General features: G+C 39.8%; 1 protein-coding gene across 1 annotated transcript in view; it reads left to right on the top strand.

Annotated features, from left to right (window-relative positions):
* Positions 1-12236: 12236 nt before the first annotated feature.
* The window catches only part of LRRC4C (leucine rich repeat containing 4C), a 188842-nt gene continuing 179495 nt past the window's right edge, over positions 12237-21583 (top strand). Inside the window, exon 1 of the mRNA XM_040259034.1 lies at positions 12237-15112. The gene's annotated coding sequence lies outside the window, so the exon portion shown is untranslated. The remainder of the gene's footprint in view (positions 15113-21583) is intronic.

Genomic DNA, 21583 nt, shown 5'->3' with positions numbered 1-21583 from the left:
TGAGGAAGAGGCCTGATGGGCAAAGGTGAGATCAAGCCTCAAGGGGCCCCCCTTCTCAAGCCTCTACCCCCAAACCAGAATCTGTCTGTTTTATTATTTCATGACTTTCACCAACTCCTCTGACATTAACAGGGGGCTATCCCCGACCACCTTTCTCTGGAAAAATCAACTTAGGGCTCTAGCTAATAAGTCTCCTGGACATGAGAGGAATATTTCAATTCAAACTCCTTCTGTTAGCATTCTAGCTTGCTTGGCAGGTTTACCCAGACTTTTGCAGCTACACATATGATTGTTCACAGCCTCCCAACTGTGAGAGGCACGGGAAGCCTAAAACATAGAGCCTTTCAAAGAGTTAAAAGTTATTAGAGTAGTGCTCGTGTAGGATTTCATCATTGGGCCAATGCTTGTTGCTAAGTTCCCTTATCTCTTATCCACTGCGCACCTGGGAGTGCATTAGTTAACATAGTTGGCATGTAAGAAAAAAAACTGTAGCCTTGAAATTAACCACATCAGACCTTTGATCTAATTGGTTCTTTCTTTGTTGTAACTCACTGCACCTTTGCCCTGAGAGAAATGTAACTCTGTTTAGCATTTTCTGAGACTGACATAGATTAGAAATATAAAGAAAAAACATTTCAAGGGAAAATAAGTTTTCTGGTTGAGCAGTCTTTGCCAAAAGTGGGTCATAAAATGTTCACAGGCCTCCAAGGCCAGAAGATAATGTACACAATATTGATTATGGGAAAGGTATGCAGAAAAAATCCTGGTTTTGATAAAGACAAAACAAATGTAATATTTGGGCTGACTCTGTATGACTTTGCATCTTTCATTTCCCTCTATGTACATTTAAGGTATAAAAGTCCTTTTCGAAAATAAAAGTAATGGGCCTCGCTCACCGAAGAAGCTTGGTCACCTCGTGTTTTTCTTTTTTTCTCTGTTTCTTTCTTACTCTCTCCCTCTCCCTGCCTCTCTTTTTCATTCTGATCCCTTGGAACACAGAGGCTCTCTGCATTCACTTTCCTGCCTGAGCTTCTAAGACTTTATTAGCTTTCTGTGTAAACCAAGGAATATCAGCCTCTTTCTCTCCTCTATTTTCTTATCTACAACATTCTTTCCTTATCTCTCTAAATCATTCGCTGATGCCGTTTCTCCTTCGGGTTCTCCTTTGGGTTTCTCCTTCGGGTTCCAGCTCCCACAGGATCCCGGCAGCCAACAAAGGTCTATCTAGTCAAAGCTATGGTTTTTCCAGTAGTCATATATGGATGTGAGAGTTAGACTACAAAGAAAGCTGAGTGCTGAAAAACTGATGCTTTTGAACTGTGGTGTTGGAGAAGACTCTTGAGAGTCCCTTGGACTGCAGGGAAATCCAGCCAGTCCATCCTAAAAGAAATCAGTCCTGAATATTCATTGGAAGGACTGATGCTGAAGCTCCAATACTTTGGCCACCTGAGGCAAAGAACGATTCCTTGGAAAAGTCCCTGATGCTGGGAAAGATTGAATGCAGGAGGAGGAAGGGACGTCAGAGGATGAGATATTTGGATGGCATCACTGACTAGATGGACATGCATTAGAGCAAGCTCTGGGAGTTGGTGATGGACAGGGAAGCCTGGCATGCTGCAGTCCATGGGGTCACAAAGAGTCGGACATGATTGAGTGACTGAACTGAACTGAAGGAGGGCTGTAAGAAGTTTTGTTCAAGAGACAATAGATGTCTGTCTCAATCCCCACCTTTATTCCTGATCAATGCTGTACAATTGGCTTCTGAACCTCACTTTTTACATCTTAGCCCTTCTTGCAAAAATCTAAATTCATCATCTTCCCTGTGAATTTCTCTGAATAGAGGATACAGCATGAACAAGAATGGTAGTGTCCTTGGTCCCATGGACAACCCATTTTGGCAGATGAAGACTAACAACTCCACAATAGAAAAAAAAAATCAGATTAAGTGTTCTGCCCCAAATTAAAATAAGGGGATGTGATAGCCATTGTGTGGCTACCTCAGATGCCTGGGAGAAATGGCATCTCTCAGAGGATCAAAAAGATCAGTGCCTGCAAAGAACAGAGAGGAAATGTTCTAGGTGGAGGGAATAGCTAGCGTGTGCATGAGTCCTCAGTTGGGTCTGATTCTTTGTGACCCTATGGACTGCAGTCCGTCAGCCTCCTCTGTCCATGAGATTTCCCAGGCAAGAATACTGAGCAGGTTGCCATTTCCTACTCCAGGGAATTCCAAGACCCTATGGTCTACACAGAAAGAAGATCCTTCCAGAAGGAGAAGCTAAGGTGTGAGAAGAGATGAGGAAAGATACATTTGAAGAAAGGCAGAAGGATTTTCCAGTTTATTTGTCATGCAAGGAGATCCCCTTTGAGTAGACCTCATCATTTTTTACCAGGGACAAGTGTCCAAAAGTTTAGCTTTCAGGGTCAAGAAAAAGTTAAAGGTACCAAGAAAAACTTAATTTTACCTTGGCTTTATCAATTAATATTTCATATGAATAAGAGAGAGTGTGTGAGCCCCAAACTTCTCAGCAGTTTCATTTATATCTGAAAGGTGTGTTTTTGACACTTCAATCAATCCGTGGGTACCATTAATCTGCATATTGTGCTCCTAGAAGCTGCTTTTCTTCTTGATCTTTCCTTTTCTTTTTGTTCTCAGGAAATTAATTCATGTCATTTCCATTTGAAATCCTGTGGCATTTGACTGCACAGGCACTGTGAGGCACCCTTCTATGGCTTGAAGCTGAGTTTAATGGTGTTGCTTGTCAGCAGCACCTCAAGGAAAAAGAGTCTGGACTGCCAGGCCCCTCAGGTCAGTGGTTACATACAGAAGATGGTTTGGCACAGGTTTGTAGGTCTGTAGGTGGGGAGAGCCAAAATACTCCACTTTGGTGACTGATACTGGCAATTTGGTACTTAACATTTTTCCAATGTCATTATTTTGCTGTGAAAGGAACATTTGAGCGAGGATTTGTAAGATGTCATCAATTTCACTTTAGAATTTGGCTTTCTGTAAGGGCTGGAAATGTTGGGAGCATTTTCTGCAGTTCTTGTCTGAGACAAACCGATTTGTTTTATGAAAGGTTGAATAATGTCGATCACACCATTCCGTGGATCTACATGAAAGCGCTTCTCCAGGCAGACATATTCTGATAAAAGCACACAATTTAAGAGACCAAAGCCCCATAAAAGTCACCAGTCTAGCAAGTCTCAGTCTTGAATACCTTTCATGTCATTAAAATGAATAAATATACAGCAGTTTGATAAAATGTCCCCAACTTTGGATTTTGCCAGCTATTTACATTTTAAAATGTTACTAAATAAAAATAAGAAAGGAGATCATAGTTGAAAAATATAAGAAAAAATTAATCAGCAACTAAAGATTTTTGTTTGAAATTCAACTAATTTACAGGACAAACCCAGTCCATTGGCCTTACTCGACTCAGTTTGCTGTGCTGGACTAGTGGAAATTTAATCAGGGATAATGTTTGGAAATTGCTTATATAATCTATACCTGCCTTACGGACTCAGACACAACTTACAACATAGGCTTGAACAACTCCAACGACAATCTTACAAGGGCTCATTCCTCATGAAGAAAGCTTTATTTTCAGGAAGTGCTTGATTACATGAAATGGGAGTCACATACAGGCACCAGGTCTAACATCACACGTGTACACACACACACACACACAGGTGCAAACAGTAAGCATGCAAATTGGTAAAATTTTGCAGATTTTAACACCTGACTTTGTTTTATACGCTTCCCCTCTCCTACTCCAAAGCTGGTGCCTTGTTTGGATCCTTAGTTTCCTAATCACTCTCCTGTGTCCAAGTTGCTTCTCTTCTGCTATTTACTTGCATAATGTCCTTTGGAATGCCTTTTGAAATTCCCAAACTTATCATGTTACACCCTTAACTTAATATCCCTCAATGATAAATGATACTGATATTTGGAATGAACTTCTTCTTCTTCAAAAAATCCTTTATCAGGCTGCTCTATGCAAGTTCATTTTGTGGCATTTCATCTTCTCCCCTGCTGCACTTTCTCCTAAAGTTCCAGCCTTAAAGTATTGGCAGTTCTCCTAAAGTACAAACAAGGAATGTTTGTCAAATTCAAACTCAGGTCTGTGTGATTCTAAACTTATTGCTCTGGACACCACTCCATGCTCTTTCCTTGGATCAAGCATATCCTTTCTGTGAATATACACGAATCCTTTCTGAAAATGTAAGCATCTTGGAAAATAGTGGAAAGGTCCTAATCCTTTGTCTGTACGTACAGAACTCAATGAATTTGGTGCTTGATAAAATTTTATTAAATAAATAAATGGACTGGATTAAGTTGGGCTAAATTGTTAACTAGCACTTACATGGAAATTTGTTTTTATAGTATCTTTCTTACTGGAGAAGAAAAATATATAAGATGGGGCCTTGGGCTTCTATAAAGAAAAATAAAATGGAAAAGACATCAAAAATGGAGGTGGAACTCTCCAAAGATAAGCTGTTTTCTAATATCATTATTTTATCACTCTCTGACCCTAGAGGTAAAAGAAGCAGAAACAGGAATAGAAAAAGAGAAAATCCAGTCACCTTTTAAACATAGCCATTAAAATCAATAAGAATTGCAAAAAAAAAAAAAAAAAAAGGAGGCATAATTAATAAGAGTTAAAGTAAGAAATTAAATTCTAATTCTAACATAGCATACTGTTTTTCAGTATTCTTGAGTCATTTTTCCAGCTTTATTAAGATATAATTGACCTATAACACTGTGTAATGTGATGATTTGATACATGTATGTATTGTGAAATGACTACCAAAATAAGAGGACATCTCTATCACTTCATCTGATTCCATTTTACTTGTGTGTGTGTTGTAAGAACATTTAAGTTCTACCCTCATAGAAACTTTCAAGTATATAATACATTATTTTTTATTTTATTTTATTTTTTTTAATTCATTCATCTGTCAGTAGACACCTAGATTGTTTCCACATCTTGGCTATTATAAACAATGCTACAATGAACAGGAAGGCATAGGCATCTCTTTAAGATCTTGATTTCATTTTTTCCATATATCTATACACATACACACACACACACACACACACACACACAGAAATGGAGTTGCTAGATCACATGACGATTCTATTTTTAATTTTTTGAGGAAGCTTTATACTATTTTCCATAGTAACTGCACCCATTTATATTCCTACCAACAATGCACAAAATTTCTCTTTCCTCCATAACCTTGTCAACACGTGTTACTCTTGCCCTTTTTGATAACGGCCATTCTAACAGGTATGATTTGCATCTCCCTGATGATTAGTGATACTGAACATCTTTTTGCATACCTGTTGGCCATCTATACATCTTCAGAAAAATATCTGTTCAAGTCCTTTGCACTGTGACATAGCTGCTCTCCTTGTGAAAATATAAACTTCTATTAAAATTCATACAATTTTAAGAAAACATTCTTTTCAGAAAGATTGTCAGCTAGATTGCAGTAGAAGTAAAACACTCAATCCCTTCACAGTCCCCCAGTGTTCACTCTGTGCAAAGCACTACAAGTCCATGCACACCCCACAATCTTCACCTGTGACAGGGGTATTTATTTTATAGCTCATTTCCTGTGAAACTCACGTAATGTTGATGAATTTAAAGATCCTTTCCCCATTTTCAAAGTCACTCTGAGCAGTATATCTTCTATATATTATGAAAGAGATATATATCTCTTACATATGTTTATTTATAGTGTTTGGAGAATTATTTCATTCCAGTGATAAAGGTGTTTCTATTTTTTGTGTGAATACAGTATATTATTTTTTTTAAGTCTTCAATATCTCCTAGACAGTCATTTACTTCCCTCAAAAATGCTGTGAGTTTTAGAAACCTGGACATTTAAAAATGCAGATGGTTGAGCATTCTTTGAATCATGTACTACTAAATCAGCTGGAGGCCTAGAATCACAGATGTACTCATGCATCTTCAATGGGCAGAGAACTGAATTTTGAAGTCTAGGCACTTCGTTTCCTGAAAACACAATAGTTGTATGGTGAGGAAAACAAGGCTATCATTTCTGGAATTTGCGCTGCATGGCTAATGCAGAAATAAAGTGACATACTTTAGGAGTTGTTTAGTATCAAGTGCTGATTTAGCGAGATCAGATGCAGCTGTCTTCCCAAATTACACAACTGGATTCACACCATCTACTAATTCCTGGTGGAGTTTTAAAGATACCTTTACAGGCAATTTTCTTCTCAGTGCAAAGACTCCTAATTTAGGCAGTACAAAGATGCCGCCATGCAGCTTCTCTGCACAAACACCAACTTTCTTAGAAACATTTGATAAAGGAGATTGTATTCTTCAAGAGCTTGGGTCACCATTTAAAGAGATAATGCCATTTGCAGCAACATGGATGGACCTAGAATTTACCATACTAAGCGAAGTAAGTCAGACAGAAAGACAAATACCAGGTGATATAACCTATATGTGGAATATATATATATATACACATACATATATGTAACTGATACAGATAAACTTATTTACAAAACAGAAGCAGACTCAGAGACTTAGAAAATAAACATGGTTACCAAAGGGGAAAAGTGGGGGAAATATATTAGGAGTTTGGGACTAACGTATACACACTATTAAATACAAAATAGATATTAATAGACAATCCACAAGGACCTACGATATAGCACAGAGAACTCTACTCAATATTCTGTAGCAACCAATATGGGAAAAGAATCTGAAAAATAATAGATATATGCATGGGTATAACTAAACCATGTGCTGTACCACTGAAACTAATACAACATTGTAAATCAATTATATCTTAATATAAAATTTAAAAAAAAAAGGATTTCTAAAATGTAATTGGGTCAAAGCTGATGTGGAATTGGTTTCCAAGTTGTTATGCATTGTTCCTTTCAGCTTTCTTCTTGTTACGTTAAGTAAGTCCTACAATGAGTCATGTTGCCTAGGGTGGTCTGAGAAAGGACATAATCTCCCTCAAAATGTTCCCCCTTCACTCATGCTCTTCCTTCCCAGATGTGCTTTGTGCTTGGTATACTTCTAGAAAAAGCACATTACAACTACATTCGAAATCTAGACTCTCTTGATCTGTACATTTCATCTAGTTGATCACACCTCCTGTAACTGAGCATATCATTTAGCTAGGCTTTAGCCCTACCAATCTTTGGGCTACAAATTATGTTTTCCTTAGAATAAACTTCATTCTCTGTCCTCTGGCTGAGAGTCTGCATCCATCAACTGTAGTCTCACATTCATGAAGCTTGAACACGTTTAGTTTCTTTAGATGTGAAGTCCTCTGTGAAAGCCCCCATAATGAGGTGGTTACTGCCACCTCTGCTATCCCTTTGCACTTCTTTCTGGTAAAATTTTGACCAGATATTATTATACCACCATTGCTTATAATTACCATACTTACTATCTACCTACTTTCCTCCCACAACCAAGTAAACAGTTTATTCATCCAACTGATCAAAATGTATTTGGATGCCAAAGGGCTAGGCATTGTGCTGAGTAATGTGGGTACCAATAAGTATTCAATTCCAGTACTTCTGCAAATGGATTAGTAGCATATTTTTCCCACTTATCTGGAAGGTTACTTGTGGTTTTCTCCTTTATTTCTAAAAGCTATTCCTAAGAACTGTTTATGAATGAGAATATGGATCCTTTGTTCTCTGCTTTGCGAATAGTTTTCCTTGTATTTTTTTGGTTGTTGTTGTGATTATACATATGTATTCTTTACTGTTTCTTCTTTTAAACTTTCTCACCAGTCTCTTTTTCAGAAACTAACAGGTTCTAGAGAGGGGATGGTATGGATAAGAAGAAAGACCAGTGCAAAAGTCAGCTGAGGAACTTGAGAATGGTCTTAGAATTGTACTACAGTGAGAGAACTGGGCAGATGAATGAGTCATTCCTGAATTAGCATCAACAGATGTGACGAGGAAAGAGAAGGCAGTCCAGGTAGGCGGTGATAGCTTCCATAGTACCTGGTATATCAGTTCAGTTCAGTTCAGCTGGCATATAATGGGAGGTAAATATTCATCTGCAGAAATAAGTCAGTGACTGGCTAAACGCAGGGAATTGTCTTTCCTGCAAAACCCAGTAATCATTAGGGAAATTTGTTATTTGTAAAGAACAGACGTTGTGATGATCACTCTGATTCTTGACTCATTTGTCGTGTAATTCTACACAGGCCTCCCATTGTAGGGGGCATGATCTGCTCAATTCCTTAATGATGGGTTCCACCAAGTAATTTGCTTTAGCCAGTGGGAAGTGGGTAGATTTGATTCATACAGAAACTTGAAAAAGTACATTCTGCTTGTTCTCTTGAACTTTTGCTTTTGCCAAGAAATTTGCTTGGGTTACGTTGATGAGGGAAGTTGAGTTATCCCGATCACTTTAGCTGAGACTATTCTAGAGCTCTCAGTGAACCTAGTCAAGATCAGAAGAGCCATTTAACCAATCCCCTGTCTGATCTACTGAATCATGAGAAATAATAAATAATTACTGCTTTCAGCTACCAATTTTGGAATGGTTTATTATGCAGCAATAGCTAAGTGTTAAAGAAGTTGTAATTCTATGATTAAATGACTTCATTTGGTGGCATGTTTTCTAAGTTTTTCTATTTAACAATTGCCCTAAATATCTCCTATTACTAAAACTCTGTAAACTGCAGTAAGAATAGTCAGTAAGAGACAAAAAATTCAGACCTTTCCTAATGTCTTGATCTTGTATGCGTGCATGCTCAGTCGCTTAGTTGTGTACAACTCTTTGCAACCGCATGAACAGAAGAGCTACTGTAACCCACCAGGCTCCTCTGTCCATGGGATTCTCCAGGCAAGAATATTGGAGCGGGTTGATATTTCCTACTCCAGGGGATCTTCCCAGCCCAGGGATTGAACCCATGTCTCTGGCATCTTCTGCACTGGCAGGCGGATTGTTTATCACTGGGCCACCTGATAAGCCATGTCTTAATCTTAGATATTCATCTATTCAACTAGGTGTACAGTATTAGAAACCCAAAAAAGCGCTCTCATGAAATCAACCATGGTTTAGTGGGAAAATGATGAGCAAATGATTTGCATCCATTGCAATAAGTAGTAATAGGAACTATTAATGATCTCTGAAGCAAAATAACTTGAGTTGGACACCTTTCTTCTGTCACTTCCTAGGTGGACCTTACTTAACCTCAATTCCATTTTCTTTATTTATAAAATGGGATGGTAATTGTACCTACTTCATAAAGTCATTGGGAGGATTGCCTGCACTGACATCTGTAACGCACTTAGAACTGTGTTTTATACTCATAAGCAACCATTAAGGGGCTGGTTTTTTATTTAAAAAAATTAAAAGCATGAAGGCACAGTGAAGTAAGAATATAGAGGGTACAGACTCAGTGGAGGGGTAGTAGAGGAGATACTTGGAAAACCGTAAATTCACAAATCTACTTGGACTTTGGTATCTTCAGTATATTTCAAGGAACAAGGAATAGATAATTATGATATCTTCTAATTACATACTACAATGTTCTTGGAATATTATATAACCTAACACATACAGTAAGTTCCCACTAAATATGGCATTTCATCATTAAAGTAGTTCTCAGAAGAAGCTGGTCTAATGAAGTTAATCCACATGCCATTCATTTTACATGACGACAGAGACAAGCCTGATACTACGATCCCACAGGACACTCTGGTCCCTTGAAATGGTACTGGAAGTGAAAAGAGAGTATCTATTGCCAGAATGTGTTAACATGAAGGCTCAAATCTCACATGTTGTGCTTGAATAGGGTAGCGTATAGCCTGTTAAATCAAATTAATAAACACATTAATAAATGCATTTGTTTTCTCTATTTGGAAAGCAAAGTTAGCAAGTTCATTCTCTTTGCTATTTTGTATTTTCAATTACAAGATGCTGTCCTCTGCTGTTTGCTAAAGATGATACCAGGTAGAGTCATTGGCACATAGTGAAATAACATAATTTTGTTTCCCCACCCAAATGCCTACAAATCAGGAAAGAATTAACCTAGACTTCTCAAAGTTCATAGAACAAACCTTCTCGGTTAAGCACGGTGCTCCTCTTCCTTTAATTTCATCACATTTTAATGGCATCTTTCCTGCCCATGCTTTTGATAACTAAATGAACTAACTGGAAGTGTGACAACATGATCAATCCATTACTCTTTGGGTAATTATTTCCTGTAAAAGAACTTTCATGAAGAATTTTACTTAAACACATATGCTGTCATCATTGACAGTATCTGGTAACTCTCACTCAATAAATATCTATATTTATGTCATTAGTTAACAATTTGTGTGTGCATTTGTATGACAGTTAGCATGTGGACTACTTATTTCAATTCTCTTTGAGTAAGATCATTCTGAGACAAATGTGTCAATTTCCCCCATGGAGTTACAGATTCATCTCTGGGATTCAGTGCTGATCATAACAGTGTGCACATCCATGACTGTCTTAGATATGTCCCTGAAATCTAGAAACTGTAGCAAAATTGGAAGAACTGGAATTGAGTAGATCTGAGTTCAAGACTTGCCTATGTCTTGAAAACACATATTTACCAAATATGTGGCTTTAGCATCACTTACCTTATCTTTAAAAATCTTTCAAGGGGTTGTTTTGAGTTTTAAATAAAGTGAGTGATTGATGTATATGAGAAGTCAGCAAAAGAAAACCATGCCATAGAGATGACCTCAAAACACTATTTGAGTTTGAATCAGAAAATGAAAGCCAAATGACTAATTCAAGGTCATACGGTGTGAAGGAGCAACTGAAGTGGGAAAAGAAATTGTAGCTACTGAATGGGAAGGTAAATAGAAAAGGGAAGATTTTCCTTTTTCTTGTTGGTTAAATAACACTGATCCTTCACTGCTGCTTGGTTTGATAGATTAATTCATTCTGAAAGGCTTTAAATATATCTGGTAGGTAGCTAATAATCATCTTTGAAAAACAAATCATTGGCCTTTCCCTTGCTGTCAAAATCCCTAAAGGAAAATTTTCATTTCAAATGGCTTCTAGCTTAGTTCAGAACCAGAAGGTAGGTTCCTTTGAAGCTATCTAGAGCAGCTAGTGAAAGCACCTTTTAATGGTTTATTAGTTGGTAAACTGTAATTGGCATATAAGGGTAAGAGCTTCAAAAAACAACTTAAACTTACAGTCAACTGCCCACTAGAGTTTTGAATCAATCAATACATTTGTCTTTTAAAAATAGAAGCAATGACATTACCCCTGAACAAATTCACATTTTATGCAATTCATAACTATATCAAAGTTCTCCAAAAACAGAGAAATTAAGTAAATTACAATGCATGTGTAAAGAAAGGCTTTTTTTTTTTTCTTGCAGGTGCTGACATCAGTAATACATTTTAGAATGTGTGCTTAGTACCCAAAGAAATATACAGATATAGTTCTTTTTTAACTCTAAATGAGGAAATATTGTTTAGTCACTAAGTAATGTCTGATTCTTTTGCGACCCCATGGACTGTAGCTCTCCTGGCTCCTCTGTCCGTGGGATTTTACAGACAAGAATACTGGAATGGGTTTTTGTTTCCTCCTCCAGAGGATCTTCCAACCCAGGGATGGAACCTGTGTCTCTTACATTGGCAGGTGAAGTCTTTACCCCTGAGCCACTTGGGAAGACCCCAAAGGAGGGAATACCCATGCACTATAAAGGGAATAGGAAAAAGTGTGTAACATTTGGTGTGAATTTCGATATGCCTTTAATGTTTCCTTAGTAAAATTTTTCTCCCTTTCTGTTGAATGTCCCTACTCATTATGATTTGTAACATAAAGATTCAAATGTTACGTATATAATATGCTTTAATAGAGTGGTCTGCTGCTGCTGCTGCTGCTAAGTCACTTCAGCCGTGTCTGACTCTTTGCGACCCCCTAGAGGGCAGCCCACCAGGCTCCCCTGTCCCTGGGATTCTCCAGGCAAGAAAGCTGGAGTGAGTTGCCATTTCCTTCTCCAATGGATGAAAGTGAAAAGTGAAACTGAAGTCGTTCAGTCATGTCGACTCTTAGCGACCCCATGGACTGCAGCCCACCAGGCTCCTCCCTCCATGGGAATAGAGTGGTCTGCTGCTGCTGCTAAGTCAGTGGTCTACTGCCTGTTAAAACTGTTTTCAAGCCAAATATGTACTCTGACTTTTCAAAAGTAAACCAGCACAGAAATCATTGATGATGCAACCCGAAACAAAGAAATAGTTATTTGCCTTCCTCTCCCAATGAATATAATGCTTTATTGTCTGAATTATCATTCATCTATTTCATATCTCAAGGTCACATATGTCAATGGCATAAAATATAACTATAGCTTACAGAAAAAGCCTCTGACAATTGTATAGTGGAGAAAGAAATCCACATAAATATGTTATTAATCACATTATTATGTGGGCCCTTCCATCTTTCTAAGATGCAGTGAAGTTGAAATATGCCACCTGCCCCTGCCCCTAAAATAAGTTGATGGAAAAGCCCATAACCAGGAGAGAGGGATGTTGGAATTAAGTTGTCAAACTGTCCTAGATGTCTTGTACAAACTGAACAGGCCAATTTACTGCAACACCGCATAGGCTGAAGGCTCCTATCTCGCTTTTACCGTGTTTCCTGCTGATGTTTTATCCTGCAGGACCACACGCTCCCTCCCTGGCCGCTTTTCAGCTCCTCCTAGATTCCGACTAGTACATCCTAGGTAACAGTACTGGGTTAATCCTTACTTTGTGAGCAGCTTCCTTACCGAGGGAGGGAAGAAGCTCGTGTTCAGCTTTCAATGAAAGCAACAGCATTGTGTAATTGATATTTCAGGATGTTAATGGTGATTTGATTTCTATGTCTTCCCCTCTGTAGCTCCAACTCCTGGCTTTCAGGATGAAAACAGCCAGGCTTTGAGAGAAAACAACAACAACAAAACAGATAACTTCTCCCACACCACCCCTGAGTTTCTCTGCTTATTACTAACCTCCAAGCGCGGGGGTGGCTCCGAGACGCGGCTGTTCCGGCTCTGCCCTCCAGGTGGCAGCGGTGCCACACCGCAGAGGCTCCAATCCCCTCGTCCCCGACTTCAAGTGTTAATGCAATTGACCAATCAGTGCTAAGATGATGGGAGGTAATTGGGTAATTGTATTTTACTGATCACAAGCAGAGAAAGGGAAAGGAAAAAGGGAAAGAAAGAGGGGAAGAGAGAAGGGGACCGCAGTCCGAGAGGAGATTTGGGGAGCGGGGACGCAAACCTTCGGGACGTGGCATTGGCTTCGAGAAAGGAGCTGCCGCCCGCCCTGGGAGCGCGTTTAATATCGGAGGGGAAAAGAGGGACGAGAGGAGCGGGCGGGGGAGGCAGAGTTCCAGCCGAAGTGGATGGAAGGGGACTGGGGTTTATGCCGCGCTGGGAGCCGCGAGCCGGGGCGATGGCGCTAAGGACAGCGCGGAGCAGCTGCGCTCCCGGTAACGCATCTCTTGGCGGAGGACTAGCCGGCGTCGGGAAGGTCTGCGAGAAGAGGGACCAACTTGTGGCTCCAAAATGTACCCGACGCAGCTGGAAATGAGATCAGAGCTGCAGTTTCATTCGAGAAGGATGAGAGGAGCCAGCGACTAAGGATTTTTTTTTTTTTACCTCCTTCGTTCCATTTTCTATCCTCTTTCCTTATTTTTTTCACTTGCCTCACACCCCCGTGGAGCCCCTTGCTTCGCCCTCCTTATTTGAAATAAAAGCCCAATTTGAACTTCTTTCGTCGCGGCGCCCCTGGATTCGCAGCCCGCTGATGGATGAGAAGGGGACCCGGTGGCTGGCAGGGGCCACCGGCGAGGGACCGCGTCACGCGTCTCCCCCGTGATCCCAGCCCTGACCCTGGAGTTCTGCTACACCTGGAGAATCAGGACCGGGTGCCGGGGGTGGGGGCGGGGACAGAGGAAGCGCAAGCCACCCTGAGCCTTTAAAAAAAGAAGAAGAAGAAGACGAAGTAGCTGGGGGAAGGAATGGGTTTCTTCTTGACAGCTGACGGAGCCTTGAAATTTTCCTCCACTACCTCCGCCCCTACCCCCGCCCCCGCCCCCCGCACTCCATTTAACGTGAGATTATGAAATTGCAGAGGCGGTGGAGGGAAGGAGACAGGATATAACAGAGAGTTTGGAGGGAGAGGGGAAGGTGGCTGGCCGGGTGGCTGAAATCAAAAATCCAATTGCGCACTGGGTTGTGATGAGAAATCTAATCAGATCTTTGGAGAAGGGGCCGGCCGGAAGGGTGGCGAGTGGGGGGAGTTGAGCCCCAAATTCTTCTTCGAGGTGGGGGCTGGGGAGAGGAATCGGCGATGTAAAACGAGACTTTTTTTTTTTTTTTTTGGTGGCGGTGGCGGTTGGGTGCGTTGCAAAAATGAAGGATGCGGGACGCAGCTATCTCTTGGAACAGAACGCAGTGGATAAACTGATTGTGCAAGAGAGAAGGAAGAATGAAGCTTTTTCTTGTGAGACCTGGATCTTAACACACATGTGTATATGTGCACACAGGGAGCATTGAAAAATGAAATAAACCAGTGTCAGATCCGCGGGGGTTGATGTATTCTGACATAAATAATTAACCATAAAAACAGCGACCCCCCCCCCCCCCAAAAGGATGTTTGGAAATGGAGAACCGTGGATTCACAAAGAAAAGTATGTGTTTTTTTTTTTTTTTTTCTATAAAAGAGAAAGTAAGCCAAGGAGATATTTTTGGAATGAAAAGTTTGGGGCTTTTTTAGGAAAGTAAAGACTTGATATGATGGTGTTTTCTTTTTGAATTTCCCACAAGAGGAAAGGGAATTAATAATACATCTGCAAAGAAATTTCGGAGAAGAAAAGTTGACCGCGGCAGAATGAGGCATTGATTAGGGGAGAGAAGCCAGCAGAGGACAGTTGGATTTGTGCCTATGTTGACTAAAACTGACGGATAATTGCAGTTGGATTTTTCTTCATCAACCTCCTTTCACCCCTCTATCCCCCCTTTTTTTTCTTTTTGGTGTCAAGATCATGCGTTTTTCCGCTTGTTCTTAACCACCTGGATATCCATCTGGATGTTGCTGTGATCAGTCTGAAATACAGTGAGTGAACCTTTTTTTCTTATTTATTGGTGAAGAAAATGGCCATGAATTTAGCATCCCTGATCCCTTTATCCCTCCACCCCCTGAGTGTGGTTTCTAAAGACCTGGCTGTGGGAGGCCAGAAAATAGGGAGAAGGTGGCCCACACGTATGCTCCATTGGGCTGTGCTCACTGATAAGCTGGTTTGCTACAATGATGCAGGTTGTATGCAACCGGGCAAACGCCTTTGCAAATGTTCATCAGAAAAAAAAAAAAAAAAAAAATTCCCCAGGAAAGCCGCTGCAGTGTGGGGTGCCTTGTGCTGTGTGATTGACACTCAAGAATGCGTTTAAGTTGCCTGGCAGCCCCAGAGTTAGATTCACAGATGTTTAGCCATTGGAAATCGAAGGGACCCAATTTAAATTTCATTATCCAACCTGACATCACAGATCAACAGAATGTATTAACACAAAAATATGATAATAAACCCAGCAGATGAAGGATGGCTTCTGTCCGGTGGGTGGGTGGGTGGAGGGCGGGGGAGTGGGATGGGGGAGGAAGTGATGGAGAGCAGCAGCTGGCTGCCTGCACATCTCTCTTGCACACACAAGCTGGAAGGTTCCTAGATGCTCCCCAGTGCTAGGAATGAGAGGATCACCCCCTTCAACCCCACCCCCGCTAACCACTTCTGTGAGTAACAGAGAGGCCGTCCATGAAGGTGCCTGGGGACAGTTAGTTGCCTTCAGTTTTGCCAGAAACCTTCCCAATATGATCAGGTCAGGGCTGTTTTTTAAGAAAGAGGCAGAAATCTAGTGTCCTGTGGCAACTTAGATAAAGGTCTGAGGGTTGAGCATCACTGCTTCTCCTCTGCCAGCTTTGTCTTGGGGGAAAGAGGCCACTGAAGGAAATTTTTTTAAAAGGTTGAAAATGCTTAGAGAGCCTGAGGGTCTGGAAGATCTCCCTTTTCATCTCTTCTGTCCCCCATCGCTGCCAGGGTCAGAAAGCTGGCTTTTCTTTAGTTTTATTTTATAACAGAACTCTGCCTGTCAGTCTTCTGGTATTTCTCTCCAGGGCCTCCTATCAGAATCATAGACTCATATAACTTTAGAACCAGAAGACTCCCCAGAGATCTCATGCCAATAAAAAGGGAAACTGAGGCCTGGGAAAGCCGTAACTCTTTGGTGAATGGCCAGATCATAGGAGACAGGTGACTCCCACAAGAGCTGGTGAAAGTCAGTTTAGGATCCAAACTGGACAGGAACCAGTCATACTTGGAAGGAGTGACTTCTCTCCCCAAAGCTACCGTGTTTATCTAGAAGGGTCAACAAAGGTACTTATCCCGAGAGCTTGCAGTAAACTCCTTACATTCCAGACCTCAAGGGCAGTCCATCTCTAGCGTTCGTATCTTTTCTTAAGTCTTTTTTTTTTTTTTTCAGTTAATAGAAGAACTCAGATAACCCTCCTCTTAATACTGTTTGGAAAAAAAAAAAAAAGATCTACATTGCTGGCATATCCTAAAGGAGATGAAAGGCAGCAGTTCTGGGTCCTTTTTGGTGTTGGGCACATTTATTCCAGTGAGTGGTGGTCCCTGGAGAGTCATTAAAGAACTGTGGAGTTAGATTTATATGAGAGAATGATAATGGAAACCAGAAACTCCCTGCTAAAAGCCTCTGAGTCTGTTCTTTCACTCACATCATCTATTCTTATCCTTTTCATTACCCCTAACTAAACTAGCCTACAGCTGAGCACTTCTCTAATTTATTTTTCTGGGCACATGTTTCCAGCTGGGACAGAGCTCAGGCACTACATTTACTGACCTATGAAAATAATCTTACAGGACTGTGTTTGTCCCCCCACCCCCCTGACATCCGTGTAGGTTTCTGCATATTTTATTCCTTGCAGATATTTTTTGCATGTTTATTTTGTTTTTACATGACCACTGTTAAGTCATCAGTGGTGGTCATAGATTGACACCAGTTTTGTCAAGTTCCTACTCAGTTGCAACTTAGCACAACTGATAAAAACGAAAGAAAAAGAAAAAAGTGTACTCTGAGGATTTTTGTTGCGTAGCTCAGCTCTGGGATTCACACGGGAAACCCAGCCATGCAATCAGCCAATCAGGAAAGGGGATTTTTCTATCTTCCTTTCTTTATTTCTTCCTTTCTGTCTGTCATTTTATCTTTCTTTCTTTCCTCCCTCTCTGCCTTCTTTCTTTTTTCTCTCCTTCTTTCTTGACATCAAAATTTCTTCATTGCTCCTCTGATTCAACATGCATCCCTCTCCTTCACATTGTCACCCCCTCTCCACATTTACACCCACATGCAAACTTTACTGAGAAAGAGGGCGAAGGGGATGTGGGATAGGGAGAGAAAGTATGAATGTGTTTAACATCGTGGGCTGGAATGTGTCCTCCCACCCACCTCCGCTTGAAGCTGTTCTTCAAATCTGGAGATGATGGAACATCTAAGGATGTCATCCTTTTTCAGGCTGGTGAATCATGTCACCAGTACAACATTTCAGGACATGCATTGCCCAGACTGGGGTTTAGTTCCTTTGGTTTGGCAATCAGAGTTGGCTCTGTATTTTAGGCAACTTGCTCGTGGACTGATGAAAGAACTGTGGCCAACTGTAGATCTGGAAACTTAGTTCATGAGCTTCTTTCAGGACTGAAGTTGGTACCCTCTGAGTGACATTTGTGAGCAGGGTAACTGTATACTGGAATTTGTTGAGGACCACAGGCCCAAAAGCTGCCAAGTTTTGCAGGGTTTCAAGTTACCTTTTCAAATGCCTTCCTTCTCTAATTTAACAGCTATGAGCTTCAGGCAATACCTTGAATTTCCCTGGTCTTCAGTGTTCTCAACTGTGGGATGGGAATAATATTAACAAATGGGACTTCAATAAATTAGAATGGTCGTGTGAATTTAAAGTAATGGTATGCAAAGCCCCAGCCTAATAGGCTCTCTAAGGAGAGCTGTTTGTTATGGTTGTTCTTGGATTAATTTGGATTAACTTCCTGGGAATGAATACAGGCTGGCCAAGCACTTTACAAGTTCTGATGGCTACACTTAAGAACCAAATGTGCAACTTACCCTACAGTAGTTGCCAGATTCTTCTTTTGAGGTCTTATTAGGAGAGAGTTTTTGTGATATATCATTTTAGATATGAAATATTGCTTCAAGCTGGAGATTGAAAATCAAGATTTTCTTAGAAAAATAAGTCTCAGCAAAAGTAATACTTAAATGAGATTTTAGGGGAAAATATTGCTATTTTGTGTTCTATGTTCTTTTGGTCTAAAAGTTGCAGAAGATAGTTCTATATTAATGGTATAATTTTGGCTACATATTACATTATCTGGATGTGGAATGCACAAAGTAAAGACAGATTTCTTGGCAATCATATGATTAAATTAGATGGTTTAAAATTTATTACTAATATTAAGATATTGGAGAAGGAAATTGCAACCCACTCCAGTATTCTTGCCTACAGAATCCCAGGGATGGGGCAGCCTGGTGGGCTGTCGTCTATGGGGTTGCACAGAGTCAGACATGACTAAAGCCAACTAGCAGCTTAGCAGCAATATTAAGATACCCAAGTCCACAATTTCGATTCATGGTCTTCCTAGTTATAATGAATCCCTTATATTAGTTATATATCTTCATTTTGTGAAAGGATAAAGACTCACTAGACTCTATGGGGTCAAGATTTCATGTGGACATATGTGTCTTACTGTTTGCATATACAAATCTTCCAACACCAACTCACCAGTAGTTTTCTGAGACTGTCAGTCAGGGTTACAATTTATCATTTCATTCTCTACATCAGCAGCCAAAAGTTCTGTCCATTTCCTCAATACGCTTCTGGAAACCTGTTCTCCCACTCAGGGAAAAAGAATCCTACTGTCAGGCTGAGGAGTTGCCCCTTGGATGTTTGTGCTGCTTCTTTTCAGTTAGGAAAGCAATTTGAATTCTATGTTAGCTTTGGAAAAGCATCCCAAAGTTAACTATTTTCACTGATCTTAAAAAGAGATGGAAATCATTTGTGAACATTCTTACCATTTTGTTAATTTTACTTTTTGGTGTGCTTCTGGAAGGTGACTGAGAAATTGAGTAAACTCAAACTCCAGCATCTTGATTTGAATACTCAGGTTTCCACTGGGTCTCATGTGTTATGTGAGCCATTAACCTCTCTGAGCTTGTCTGCTTATCTGTAAAAGAAAGGTAAAAACAACAACCTCTTGGGGCTGACTGATATGAAGATGGAATCAGACTTTCATATGCCATGCACAACGTGTTCAATAAATGCACATTTAAATTGAGCATCTCTGATTTTACTTTAGGTAGCACACAGTTTGCAAAAAACCGATAGGATGTTGTTTGAGGGAAGCTGTTCATATAAATTCTTGTTGATATAGATTAAAAAATGAAAAATTTATAGACAAGATTAGAGTAACACAAATAGATTTCACTGTTTTGGGTAAGGTCCTAGACTTTCAAAACATATTTGAAAGTGCTTTAGTGAATGCCATTTCTTTAAGAAAGATTATAGCATACTTCATGAATTGTGGAAAATGTACTGTCTGTCCATGTAAACTTTAGATTGTCAAGTATTTTATAATATAGGCATACAAAATAATAGCTTATAAACAGTGTGTTAGAAGATGCTTCCAAGGGATCAAGAGTCTATTGCATGTTTCTTCAAAATGATTTCTCTGGAGAAATGTAAATTTGGTAGTTGAAACTCGATTGGGTAGTTCTTGTGGCAGAAAGAGTGTGCTTGTAACACTCTCTGAAGGCAAGGATTTTATCTGTTCTTTGGTGTGTCCTTAGCACCTCAGAAGAGGGTCTGACACCTGGTGTGCCTGCAGTAGATATTCCTTGAATGTCTAATTGAACTCACGGGGTCGCAAAGAGTCGGACACGACTGAGCAACTGAACTGAACTGAACTGAAGAGAATCACCTCCAAAGAACTCAAATGCAGGTGTATACACATAAGAAGCCTGGTCTTTAGAAATCTGTGGAAGCTTAATGAGAAATATCAGTGAGTGTAATGGCTCTGTGTTTATGTGTGTTTTCATACCTGCACATACACAGAGATTTTAAGCACCCTTTGAGTGGTTTCTTTCTGTTGGAAAAGCTGAGATCTGAAAGCTCTGTGATACAGTGTATTTTTCTTAATCTTAGTGCTGTCAATAATGGACTGTTGACAGTTGATAAAATCACCTCATCTCTCTTAGGTTGGTCTTATATTCTTTCTTGTTAAATAATGGTTAAAAACTAAGAATCTCTCAAGCACTAAGACTTTAGGATTTTGAATTCATAACTGACTACCAAGAAATTCAAGATTCCTAGGAGTTGAAAACGTATAAAATCTCTGATCCCAGCTTGTCAAAACGTGGAGGACAGCATTGTATTTTGTGAGAAAGGCAGAATTAATGTCACAGTGACAGATATGTAGAGTAAAAAGGTAAAGAAAGCATCTAGGGCGTGTGAAGGGGAAATAGAATAAATTTGGAGTAGGCAAACATTGGATCTCAAATATTTTTCACTCCTTGTTAGCTGGAAGATCCCGAGTAGGAAAGTTAACCTTGCTATGTCTCAATTTTGCTCAACTATAAAAATGGAGATCATTTTTCTGGCAGTTATTTTGGGAGCACTAATTAAAATGTCTAAATGTTTGGCACATGATTAGTACACAATAAATGCTAGCTCACTTTCTTTCTTCTCATTGAATTCTTTGGTTATTTTCCACAGAAATGGGAACATTTAACTGAAAGTCTGTGAGTGTTTTGCCTTACATTTACTGAGTATGTAAATGAGGATCTTTTGCAACTTTGCTCTCAAAGTGGATAACGTTATTTTTGATCATATTTTCCAATGTCAGATTCATAGTGAAGTTTAAAAATAATGAACAACTTATGTAAGATTAACAAACTTATTTCAACTTAGGCATAAGCCGATGACAGCTTTTATGCTTGTAGGTGCTTCCAATGCTTCTGAGGTTATGGACATAATTTTATAATTATGATAGTAACTACCATTTATTGAGCATTTGATATGTACCTGGCACTATGGTGATAATATAACATATTTTTCTCCAAAGTTCTCACTTAGGGAACTGAAACATAAAGAAGATAAGTAGTTGGTCTAAGCTTATCCAATAACTAAGTGATAGAGCTGGAGGTAGGGGCTCCATCTTTCAGGACTTTAAGAACAGGGTCAGAATCAGTAAATGCAAGCATGTTGCCTTGGTAACAAATAAGCATGGCAGCTCACTGTCCTCTATCCTGATACTCAAACTGAATATCTTAATTGAGACTCAGATCTCTAGTTTTCCTGTTTGCTGAAACAAAGGTTGTAATCAGATGTTAGATTATGAATACCTTGCATCTATCTTTTGGTCAGTCTGTTTTTAATACCCAAGTGTGCCCCTACCTGAGAAAGAGATAACTTCTAAGAAAGACTTGGGGAAAAATTGTCCTAACTCACTCAACA

This window comes from Oryx dammah, unplaced genomic scaffold (assembly GCF_014754425.2).
Source record: "Oryx dammah isolate SB20612 unplaced genomic scaffold, SCBI_Odam_1.1 HiC_scaffold_17, whole genome shotgun sequence".
NCBI lineage: Eukaryota > Metazoa > Chordata > Mammalia > Artiodactyla > Bovidae > Oryx > Oryx dammah.
This window is presented reverse-complemented; position numbering and strand designations above follow the sequence as displayed.